At 36.2% G+C, this 12,210-nt stretch overlaps 1 pseudogene; it reads left to right on the top strand.

Moving 5' to 3' along the window:
- The first annotated feature begins 3,854 nt into the window (after positions 1–3,854).
- LOC135221286 (F-box only protein 11-like) overlaps positions 3,855–12,210 on the top strand; it is a 41,335-nt pseudogene continuing 32,979 nt past the window's right edge.

The raw sequence follows: 12,210 nt of genomic DNA on the forward strand, positions 1-12,210 counted from the left end.
CGAAAATGGGGATTATTATAACCAACCTTGAGAAATTGTAGGATTGAAGTCAGGAGGGGAATCCTTCCGTAAAATATTTGCCAAATCAATTTCGAAATGAGCAGTTCAGGATAGAACCGGCTGGAGTAGGCTCATAAAAAAGAGAGACATAGACTACGGATTAAGCCAAGAGGGGTAAAATGGTAAGGATGGAGTTTGAAATAAAAATAAAATAAGTGGAAAGAGACAAAACAAAAATTTACAAACCTTCCTCTGCAAAGGAAATTCAGAACATAATAAAACTGAGTGAACCCATTATCTAGTTTGTCAGTGGAAAGGAAAATAATTTAAGGCCAAAATAAGGTTAGACAAAAGCAGTTCTGTCAAGTGAAAAAAAAAAATTACAGCCAGAAGCAATTTGTTTGGTGTTCCCTTTGCCAGGTAAGTAGCCTTTCGTTACACCCATATGCAATCTTTTTGGTGATCCCTTTGCCAGGTAAGTAGACTTCTGGTTAAAACCAGAAGCAATCTGTTTGGTGTTTCCTGAGCCAGGTAAGGAGGCTTCTGGTTATAACCAAAAGCAATCTTTTTTTTGGTGTTCCCTGTGTCAGGCAATTAAACAGTCTTTGATTACACCCAGAATCTTTTTGGTTTTCCCTTTTCCAGGTAAGTTGGCTTCTGTTTATAACCATAGGAAATCTTTTTGGTGTTCCCTTTCCCAGGTCAGTAGACTTCTGGTTATAACTGCGGCTCTAGTTGTGAACCCCCGTCGATTCTTGCATGATTCGTTATGCTTTGAGAAATGGTGAATGTGATAAGTTATCTGTAAATGTAAATGTGCCCAATACCATATCATGTCGAATTTCGTTGTTGATAAAATGTTGTCGCAACATTGACCTTTCTCTTTCAGATACTGTACGTTGAAATATTATAGTCAATAAAACCTTACACAGGCTGTGTGTCTTTCATTTCACACGGCAGTAGGTAAGCTCACTCTTGAGATAATACCAGAGAAAACTTGTCCTCTGGTTGGGTTTGATTCAAAACACTTACATGAAGGTTGAATGAAATGAACGAAGTCATTGGAAATAAATGACAGAACTGACAAAGAGCGGCATTTCAGAGCTTATTTACATTTATCATGACCAAGCGTGCAGTGTTAGAATAAGCTTCCGAGAAAGTTGCTATTTCATGTAGATTTCAGGACCTTAGGAGCTTCAATAACTAGGTTTCATACAAAATTCACAAGTAGCTGGTATTATTTCATTGTTTTTCATTTATTTTTCTTATCACAACTTACCCACGCTCATGTTAGGAATACTTAGTATCTCTAGTTTTGATAATGAAACTATCTTAAAACCCTTATCATTAATAATAAGAATTTTGTGCTAGAGATTCTTGTCTTTTAGATATCACATGATGTTTTCATCATCTATTGTCATATTCACAAGAGTTTGTTATTCTCTTTTCGTTAACAGTAATCGTGATCTCATCTCTTGCTAATGAATTTTGATCTTAACACTTTGTATGTTTCATTTCATAAGAATTGACCGTCTTGTTCCGGTTATAGTCACTCAACTGGAACGTCTGGAGTCGCTGATATCATGCATTATGTTTTCTTTGGTTATGGGTTTTGCAATTATGAAGACTAACTGGATCTTAATTTTTTTGTTGTCGTTGTTGCTTCTCTCATCTCAGTAGATTCAGACACATCTTAACAATGTCATCCATTGCATTCGAGACTCCACGAACAACCTAGGTTAAACATTAAATACTGCTGTGTTCTTAGCTTTCAAATTTGTAACCACACTAGGACACGAATGAATTTGCTGCCACCTCCTTGACTCTACCTACGGCGTTTTTAGCAAAACGAGAGCAGAACGTTGGACTATGCTGTTATAAGAAAAATAAAGCCGCAAAACTCATAAAAAATCTTAAATCAATACAGTTACTACCTATGAACCCATTTTACAAATTTCACCTCGAAACTTCCAGAGTGAATTAGTGAAGTGTCAAACAAAGTCAAATGACTTTTTGTTTTACTCTTCATCATGCTTTATATCATACACAGTAGTTTTTCTGCTCATACTGTGTACAGTGTATTTCTTGAGAAAATCTTTTTTGTGGTTCTTCATACCAAGGTTTCATATTATTTTTTACGTCTGTGTTATCTATCTCTATCAAGCATTTTCTCTCTACTTTTTATGCTTATTTACTTGTGAGTTTGTATGTGCGTCGTTTTTGTTTCATTTGACACAAGATCCATTATACCATATTACAATTACCACCCAGAAGTTGGATCCCTTTTTCTAACAGTTTTTTCTACATTGATTTGCAATTGACATTTTCCTTACCAGTCTATAAATAATCATATTTGCTCTTATGCAAGTGTCACAAGCTATCCCACGATGCCTGAGCAATCTACATCCGCTCACGGCCAGAATCTCGCTATAGATTTAGAAGCTTTTGTCTAGTTTTTTTGTTATTTAGCAATATGTTTGTTTAAATTTGCATATTTTTATATTACAGCGAAGTGATGTCATTATCTGGTATTGCAACAAATGAAAATATGGAATTTAAGTCTGGCGGCAATGTTAAGAAGTGCATTCAGTATGTTTGCTTCATTATCAGAGTTCTTCAGCCGCTCAGCTGATCATTAAAGCCCCGCCCACAGGAAGGCTTAGCTACTTTTAATTATACTGTCATTTTATACAGAACAAAGTCTGACGAATTTAAGCTTCAAGTGGTTAAAAGCTCAATTCCATTATGTACTCATTCTTAAGTTTTAACGTAGACATTTATAGGTCCATTTTTCTTGTTTCCTTCTCGCCAGCAGAACACCGAAAGAAAATTGCTTCTTTGTTTACATGTGTTCTTGACGTTTTCTATGGATTAAAATATGATCAATATATAGCCAGTCTCTGTAGTATGATATGTAATAGGAATATCACCAAACACATCTAAATAGCCTGATCCATACGCTGATGATGTATATTTCTTGACCTTCCTAACACATCCAATAGTAATTAGATTGGAGGAAAATGCACAAAATTATCTGATATTCGAAATCAAGGATGATGTTCCAGTAATTGGCATTTTGATTCGTAAACATTATACAAATTTGTAATAGTTGGCTATCATATACATTTATTTATCAAATTTAATTATATTTTATAGATATAAATACATTTTCCTATGATAAAGTTAATGTTAGGAGCCTAAAAACTGTATTCGAAATCATATGTTTCGCGTTCGGGCTCGCCTAACATTGTCACGTGACCTGAAGACGGCATCTGATTGGTGAATTGCGCTTCCGCCTCTAACAATAATCTTTGTATGCTCGGAGTGCTCACGTAGGAGTGAATAGAAGGCAAAGAGTCGTTCATTTTGAGAGGAAAATTTGTAAATAAACCACGATTCCCTGAAAATAGTTATAAATTAGCTGTCATATTATCATTAAATACAAAAAATATTTCTTTTTAATTAATTCTAAATATTCTTGAGGGATTATTAAGGCTCAGGAGTTTTTAGTACTTTATCTATGCGCTTTGATAGGCATGTTCACAAAATGTGAGCTATCGTCATAAATTTGTTATTTTTAATCATTATTTATAAATTTGATCAGATACATGACATTTCAAAATATATTAAGTTATTATAATTACAAAAAGCGATAATATTTACTTTTATTTTTATTTTTCATTATAAAAACGCACCTTTTCCGACTGAAACGTACCGCGAGGATCAGATGTTTGGAACGCAGCTATATAGGCCCAACAAAATGGCTGGATCAGTGGCTCAGTGTGAGGAGTGAGGTGCCATGGTCTTTGTCTTTGTGCTTGCGAATTTGGACCTAATTTAGAGCTTAAAATAAAATGTCAAATCCCACATTCGAACACGTATATCACAACTGAGAAAACGAAAACTAACCAAAAAGAAAATAGTGAGACGAGGGAATCCTATAAATCGACGAAATAATGGTGAGCAGCGCCCTCTGTGATGGCCAATTGTTTTCATTGCTATCGAATTTGTGTTGAGCAATCGTTCAGATGTTTTTCGTTATTTCACTTAATTTAGATATGCTGTAGGCGGCTCAACTCTTACTACATACATGGTTTCAGCTACGGATGATTTGATTGGGAGTCTAAGGGCTCTGCTACAGGTCAAGATAAATATAAACATTAAAAAATGGAAGTGTGTTTTTACAGTGACTCGTACGACGATGCATCAGAAGAAATTCCTGGAATTCGTTTGTAGTGTATTATGGAGTTCACCCTCTGCTATTTACCTGTATGTTAAAGCACCTGACTCATTTATTTGGTGAATCGTTTCAGTCTAATGTTTTCAGGGACGACGTGCCGTACACGTTATTAGCTAGGTAGAATGCTAGCTATAGGTAGGTACTAGCCTAGGCTACAAAGTATCGTGGCTACTTGATGCAAGGTTTGGCTGCAGTGGTCAGTACCTAGTCCAGCTTGTGGTGGGGTGATGTATTAGGTAGGCAAGGGGGCTTATGTTGTGCCTAGAGTCTCAAAGAACCCACTGCAAAGCTGTTAAGCACCAACAGTTATCAAGCTAATTGACCTACTAGGGTAAAACACCGCATGGCCTTCAGCAGGCCAGCGACTATCAATGCATGCCACTTTCTGAAAAAGTACATTATAGGGGGAAAACATCAGTACAGGCCAACCCTCATCACGGTAGACGGGTCTTATTCACTCGATATTTAATTGGTGAAACATGAATACAATTGCAACTCTAAGCATACCATTTAAAAGACTGAAGTTTCGTCAACACATTATGGATATATGAAAGCCCCATACGAACTAAAATGAGCATGTGAGCTCTTCGTAAAATATGTTTTCAAGGCAGTTTTGAAATCCAATATGGCGGCTACGTTTTTCATGGACGGTTCTCATCAGTGACGGACACCATCTTTCCCCAGCCTTCCCCAGCACTCATTGAACAATGTTAGCGTATGTATGTAACGTTTATTGATCTTACTCAAGATTGCAGTTGTAATCAGCACAATAAAACAACATTTTGTTGCCTATATTAGTGAAAGTATGAAACTTGTTATTCCCGGGGTTATGGTTGGAACTGAATTCATTCTTACCTTGTAATCGGCGGTTTTTATCCTTACTGCCATCACAACTGAAACTCCACAGTGCTTATTTGATTGTTATTATACACATTTTGGTCTCAGTTCACTCCACATTGCACTTTAAACCCGTTGCTGTTCCTGGTTTCTAAAGCGCGCGCGCCATAAACACAATTACAAACAGCAGACGACGACAGACGACGAAACTGCAAAGTTTTATTCCCTAAACTGTTTACTTTACTCGTTATTTAGTTTAAATTTACATTGTTATTTAAAAATTTTGATTTAATTCATGTATATTATCCCTTTTTTTGCAACCAAATTACCCCGAAAAATACAGATATTTCTAATGTAGATAAAATCAAATGTTTCTAACGTTTTCGTACATCTGGCTGCCGAAAACCATAGAGGAACGAATACGGAAAAGTGCATAGAGGAAAGACTACGTTTTTTTTTTTTTTTGCTTTTTTGTTTTTGCTAGCACTTTTCATTGATTTCAGTCTTTATTAGTATTTTGAATTTCTTAAATAATCGTATGCCAGAAATAAATGTAACCTTTAATGTTTGCATGCTTTAATGTTTGCATGCTAAGAATGGCAAAATCATCGTTGCCACATTAGTGGAGGCTTCACACATACGCCGTTCCATTATTATAAACTGTTTCCATGAATTCTAGTTGTCATAGTAATGCAATAATGATAAAATTGCTTTAATATTTATGTATATATACTTCCAATACATAGCCTAATTTCACCAATTTCCAATTCAACGTTTTGTTTATATGTCCTTATACCCAGTGGAGGGTAAGCACATACCGATTGGCCACAGTGAATGTCCCTTCCTATTCCGTCCTCTCTCTCTCTCTCTCTCTCTCTCTCTCTCTCTCTCTCTCTCTCTCTCTCTCTCTCTCTCTCTCTCTCTCTCTCTCTCTCTCTCTCTCTCTCTCATTTTTTAAATTTTACATACCTATGTCCTGCTTAACTATTTTGCGAGCACTAGTAGATGCACCTACATTCATCATTACGACTGAATTAAAAACTTGAAAGTATTTAATTAATGCTATACAAGTATGAAATATATTTTCTTGTGAGGAGAGAGAGAGAGAGAGAGAGAGAGAGAGATCCTACCATTTCTGGATAGAGAGAGAAGAGAGAGAGTGTTCCTATCCATTTCTGGATAATGGAGTTTTGGTCTATTAGTACAAGAACAAGTGTAGTTATTCTTTACGATTAGTGATTCACGATACCCTTATAAATTACGGCACTGGGGGTAATGCACTAAAGAAAAATCTCGCTCTGTTACGAGTGTTCGTTACAGAAATAGGTATTGCCCAAAAAACGTGCTTGCACTGTCTCTGAAACCATAGTAGACATGCGTGCTTAGTTGTCAATCAAGTTTGTTTTTATAACCAAGTATTTTTTACAAGCTAGCTATTGAATAAATTTGTATTTTTCTCAGTCAAAACAAAACATATGCCCCTCAATGCTAACTTTCCTCTTTTTAAACGACTTTCTGGTCATTGCAAATTCGGCCCCATAATTTCTTATGGTGCGAAAACAGACAGAGGCCCATGGACCGAAAACGATTGCGTCACACTACGGCGATAATCCAGCAGTAAAACATCTTACATATCCAAAAAGTAAATAATAAAGATATATATGCGCATTACGATTATAACAATTACATGTATAGCTGATAACAATCTGCACGAATAACTGGTAAACTGTTCTGCAATGACAGTTGAGTATAGCAATTATTTACAATAGGTACGAAAGTCAAGATGTCGTGACGTCATAATACAGAACTTGAAAGAACGTTCTAATTCAGAAAAATAATTACTTAAATTTGAGTCAGAGTCGAGTTACTTTTTCAATAACGAATATTTTCAAATTAATCATCATAAATATGTAAAATATTGATGTTTTACTACTTATTTAAAATTAGCCAAGAGCACGCTTCTCGTCATCTTCTACCCCAACAGCTGTTTACGCCTGGCTTGTTGTTGATGAGAAATCGTGTTTCGATTGTTGTGATAAAAGTGCTCCAGCGTCTGTGGGTACAAGTGGTGTGCTGATTTATCACAGGAAATGGTAGTTTATTGACACAAGCTACTCCGTAAACATCGAGATGGCGTCAATCTTCTAAATACCTCGAGTTGTAAGTAAAAATGTGAACGCGTTTTGGTGAGATTTGCACTACGTTTGAGACCGTTTTCAGTACCCTCTGTTTAAATCTGTTTAAATCTTAAAATTTGGCCTTAATTTCTAACTTTGGGGAAAATACTTACTTCGAAAGGAGAGTAGAGGTCTTTAGCTCCGTTTCTCACCAACAACAAGTCGCGACTGATGCCCATCTCGGGTGTCAGGACGCGTTATAATGTACTTTTTCGGAGGGTGGCTTGCATTGATGGTAGCTGGCGGCTGCGTGGCTTGCTGTGATGATCTACCCTATAACGGGTCCTAACACCGGAGATGGGCATCAGTCGCGACTTCTTGTTGGTGAGAAACAGAGCTAAAGACCTCTACTCTCCTTTCGAAGTAAGTATTTTCTTCAAAGTTAGAAATTAAGGCCAAATTTTAAGATTTACTTTTTACAGAGGGTAGTGAAAAGGGGGTGACACGGCATTCCAAATCTCACCAAAACGCGTTCAACATTTTTTACTTACACCTCAAAATATTTAGAAGATTGACGCCATCTCGATGTTTACGGAGTCGCTTGTGTCAATAAACTTCCCATTTCCTGTGATAGGGTAGAATATCACAGCAGGCCAAGCAGGCCACCTACAATCAACACCTAGCCACCCTCCGAAAAAGTACATTATAACGCGTCCTGACACCGGAGATGGGCATCAGTCGCGACTTCTTGTTGGTGAAAAACGGAGCTAAAGACCTCTACTCTCCTTTCGAAGTAAGTATTTTCTCCAAAGTTAGAAATTAAGGCCAAATTTTAAGATTTAAACAGAGGGTACTGAAAAGGGTGGCCTACTGCAGTGGAAATCTCACCAAAACGCTTTAGAAATTTTACTTACAACTAAAAATGTTTCGAAGATTGACGCTATCTTGATGTTTACGGAGTCGCTTGTGTCAACAAACTTCCCATTTCATGTGCTAAATCTGCACACCACTTGTACCCATAGACGCTGGGGCACTTTCATCACAACAATCGTAAACCCACCTCTTACCAGCACTTATTCGTACTTATTCAAGGGGACTACGGCATTCTTTGCGGCGTTTTGTGCTCTTCAATTGTTTATCAGTGTTGTCAATTGGTATGTGTTTACCCTCCAAACTAGGTATAAGACTTACACAAAACCGGGGAAATAAGTGAAATTAGCGTATCTATTTGTAGTATATATACATATTAGAGCAATTTTTATCATTACTGCATTACTATGACAACTAGAATTCATCGAAAACAGTTTGTAAATGCATCGGCGTATGTGGACGACCTCCACTAGATTGGCAACGATGAGCCATTTTTCCTCACGTCGTCTGCTCGTAAGTATCATCTGAAACATTTGTAATTTTGGGGGGTTAATTTGGTTGCAAAAAAGGGATAATGGACATGAATTAAATAAACATTTTGAAGTAGAGTTAAACTAAATATTGAGTAAAGTAAACAATTAAGGGAATAAAGCTTTGCATCTCATAATCAGTGTTGTCGTCTGCTGCTCGTAACTTTGTTTACGGAGTGAGTGCTTAGGAAACACGAACAGCAATGTGGTTCGAGTGCACTGTGGAGTGAATTTAAGACCAAAATGTGTATAATTACAATCAAATAAGCACTGTGGAGTTTCAGTTGTGATGGCAGTAAGGATAAAACCACTGATTACAAGGTAAGAATGAATTCAGTTCCAACCATAACCCCGGGAATAACAAGTTTCATACTTTCACTAATATAGGCAACAAAATGTTGTTTTATTGTGCTGATTACAACTGCAATCTTGAGTAAGATCAATAAACGTTACATACATACGCTAACATTGTTCAAATGAGTGCTGGGAAGGCTGGGGAAAGATGGTGGCCGTCACTGATGAAAAACCGTCCATGCAAAACGTAGCCGCCATATTGGATTTCAAAAACTGCCTTGAAAACATATTTTACGAAGAGCTCACATGCCTTATTTTTTAATTCGTATGGTGGGGCTTTCATATATCACAATATGTTGAGACGAAACTTCAGTCTTTTAAATGGTATGCTTAGAGTTGCAATTGTATTCATGTTTCACCAATTAAATATCGAGTGAATAAGACCCGTCCACCGTGATGAGGGTTGGCCTGTCGTGATATTCTACCCTAAATCCGCACACCATTTTCACCCACAGACTCTGGTGCACTTTCATCACAACAATCTGAACATGGAAACTTACCAGCTTGTTTGTTAGTAAACAACTGTTTTGGTAGAAGGAGACAACGAAGCGTGCATTTCGATAATTTTTTTAACAAATAGTAAAACATCAATATTTTAAATATTTATGATGATTAATTTGAAAATATTCGTTATTGAAAAAGTAACACTATTCTGACTCAAATTTAAGTAATTATTTTTTGGATTAGAACGTTCGGTTAAGTCCTGTATTATGACGTCACGACATCTTGGCTTTTGTACCTATTGTAAATAATTGCTTTACTCAACTTTCTTGCAGAAGAGTTTACCAGTTATTCATGCAGATTATCAGCTATTCATGTAATTGTTATAATCGTAATGCGCATATATATCTTTATTGTATAATTACTTTTTGGATATATGAATATGTTTTACTGCCGGATTATCGCCATAGTGTGATGCAATCGTTTTCGGTCCCTGGGCCTCTGTCTGTTTTCGCACCATAAGAAATTATGGGGCCGAATTTGCAATGACCAGAAAGTCGTTAAAAGAGGAAAGTTAGCATTGAGGGGCATATGTTTTGATTGAGAAAAATACAAATTTATTCAATAGCTAGCTTGTAAAAAATACTTGATTACAAAAAACTTGAGTGACAACTAAGCAGCATAGCATACCTACTATGGGTTTCTGCGACAGTGCAAGCACATTTTTGGGCAATACCTATTTCTGTATCGAACACTCGTATCAGAACGAGATTTTACTATACGTAGTGCATTACACCCAGTGCTGTAATTTATAAGGGTATCATGAATCAGTAATCGTAAAGAATAACGACACTTGTCCTTGTACCAAGAGTCAAAAACTCCATTATGCAGAAATGGATACGAACACGCGTAAAAAGCTCCACCTACCCTCTCCCCCCTCCACTGCCACCCCTGTCCTTCTTCCTTCGCCTTCCTTTCTCTCTCTCTCTCTCTCTCCCTCTCTCCCTCTGTTGCCATTTGGTATGTGTTGACCCTCCAAACTGGGTATAAGACTACACACAAAACGTTGAAATTGGTGAAATTAGACTGTATTGGAAGTATATATATATATAAGTATTAAAGCAATTTTATCATTATTGCATTACCATGACAACTAGAATTCATGGAAACAGTTTATAACAATGAATCGGCATATGTGTGAAGCCTTCACTAATGTGGCAACGATGATTTTGCCATTCTTAGCATGCAAACATTATAGGTTACATTTATTTCTGGCATACAGTTATTAAAGAAATTCAAAATACTAATATAGACTTAAATCAATGAAAAGTGCTAGCAAAAACAAAAAAGCAAAAAAAATATATATATATAATCCACTTATCTGTAGTCGTTCCTCTATGGTTTTCGGCAGCCAGATGTACAAAAAGGTTAGAAACATTGGATTGTATCTACTTTAGAAATATCTGTAATTTTTCGGGGTAATTTGGTTGCAAAAAATGGATAATATACATGAATTAAATTAAAATTTTTAAATAAAGTAAAGTTGAACTAAATAATGAGTAAGTAAACAATTTAGGGAATAAAACTGCAGTTTCGTCGTCTGCTGTTCGTAACTGTGTTTGTGGCGCGCACGCTTAGGAACCAGGAACAGCAACTTGTTTAAAGTGCAATGTGGAGTGAATTGAGACCAAAATGTGTATAATAACAATCAAATAAGCACTGTGGAGTTTGTGATGGCCGTAAGGATAAAAACCACCGATTACAAGGTCAAAATGAATTCAGTTCAAACCATGACCCTGGGAATAAAAAGTTTCATACTTTCAGTAATATAGGCAACAAAATGTTTTATTGTGCTGATTACAACTGCAATCTTGAGTAAGTCAATAAACGTTACATATATATGCTAACATTGTTCAAATGAGTGCTGGGAAGGCTGGGAAAGATGGTTGTCGTCACTGATCAGAACCTGTACATCCACATGGTAGCCGTCATATTGTATTTCAAAACTGCCTTGAAAACATATTTTACTAAGAGCGTTACATGCATATTTTAGTTCGTATGGGGCTTTCATATATCACATTATGTTGACGAAACTTCAATTTTTTGAATGATATGCTTAGAGTTATAATTGTATTCTTGTTTCACCATTTAAATATTGAGTGAATAAGACCTGTCCACTGTGAAAAGGGTTGGTAGTCGCTGGTGTTTCCCCCTACGCATCAATATTTTAGAAGATTGACGCCATCTCTATGTTTACGGAGTTGCTTGTGTCTACAAACTTCCCATTTCCTGTGATAAATCTGCACACCACTTGTACCCACAGACGCTGGGGCACTTTCATCACAACAATCGGAACATGGTCCCTTACCAGGACGTTTTTAAGTAAACAACTGTTTTCGTAGATGAAGACGACGAAGCGTGCACTTAGATAATTTTTTAAATAAATAGTAAAACATCAATATTTTACATATTTATAATGATTAATTTGAAAATATTCGTTATTGAAAAAGTAACTCGATTCTGACTCAAATTTAAGTAATTATTTTTCGGAATTAGAATGTTCTTTTAAGTCCTTTGTTATGATGTCACGCCATCTTGACTTTCGTACCTAATGTAAATAATTGATATACTCAACTTTCTTGCAGAAGAGTTTACCAGTTATTCATGCAGATTGTTATCAGCTATTCATGTAATTGTTATAATCGTATTGAGCATATACATATATCTTTATTTATTATTTACTTTTTGGATAAATGAAGATGTTTTACTGCCGGATTATCGCCTTAGTGTGACGCAATCGTTTTCGGTCCCTGTTTTCGCA

Source organism: Macrobrachium nipponense, chromosome 2, assembly GCF_015104395.2.
Source record: "Macrobrachium nipponense isolate FS-2020 chromosome 2, ASM1510439v2, whole genome shotgun sequence".
Classification (NCBI taxonomy): Eukaryota; Metazoa; Arthropoda; class Malacostraca; order Decapoda; family Palaemonidae; genus Macrobrachium; species Macrobrachium nipponense.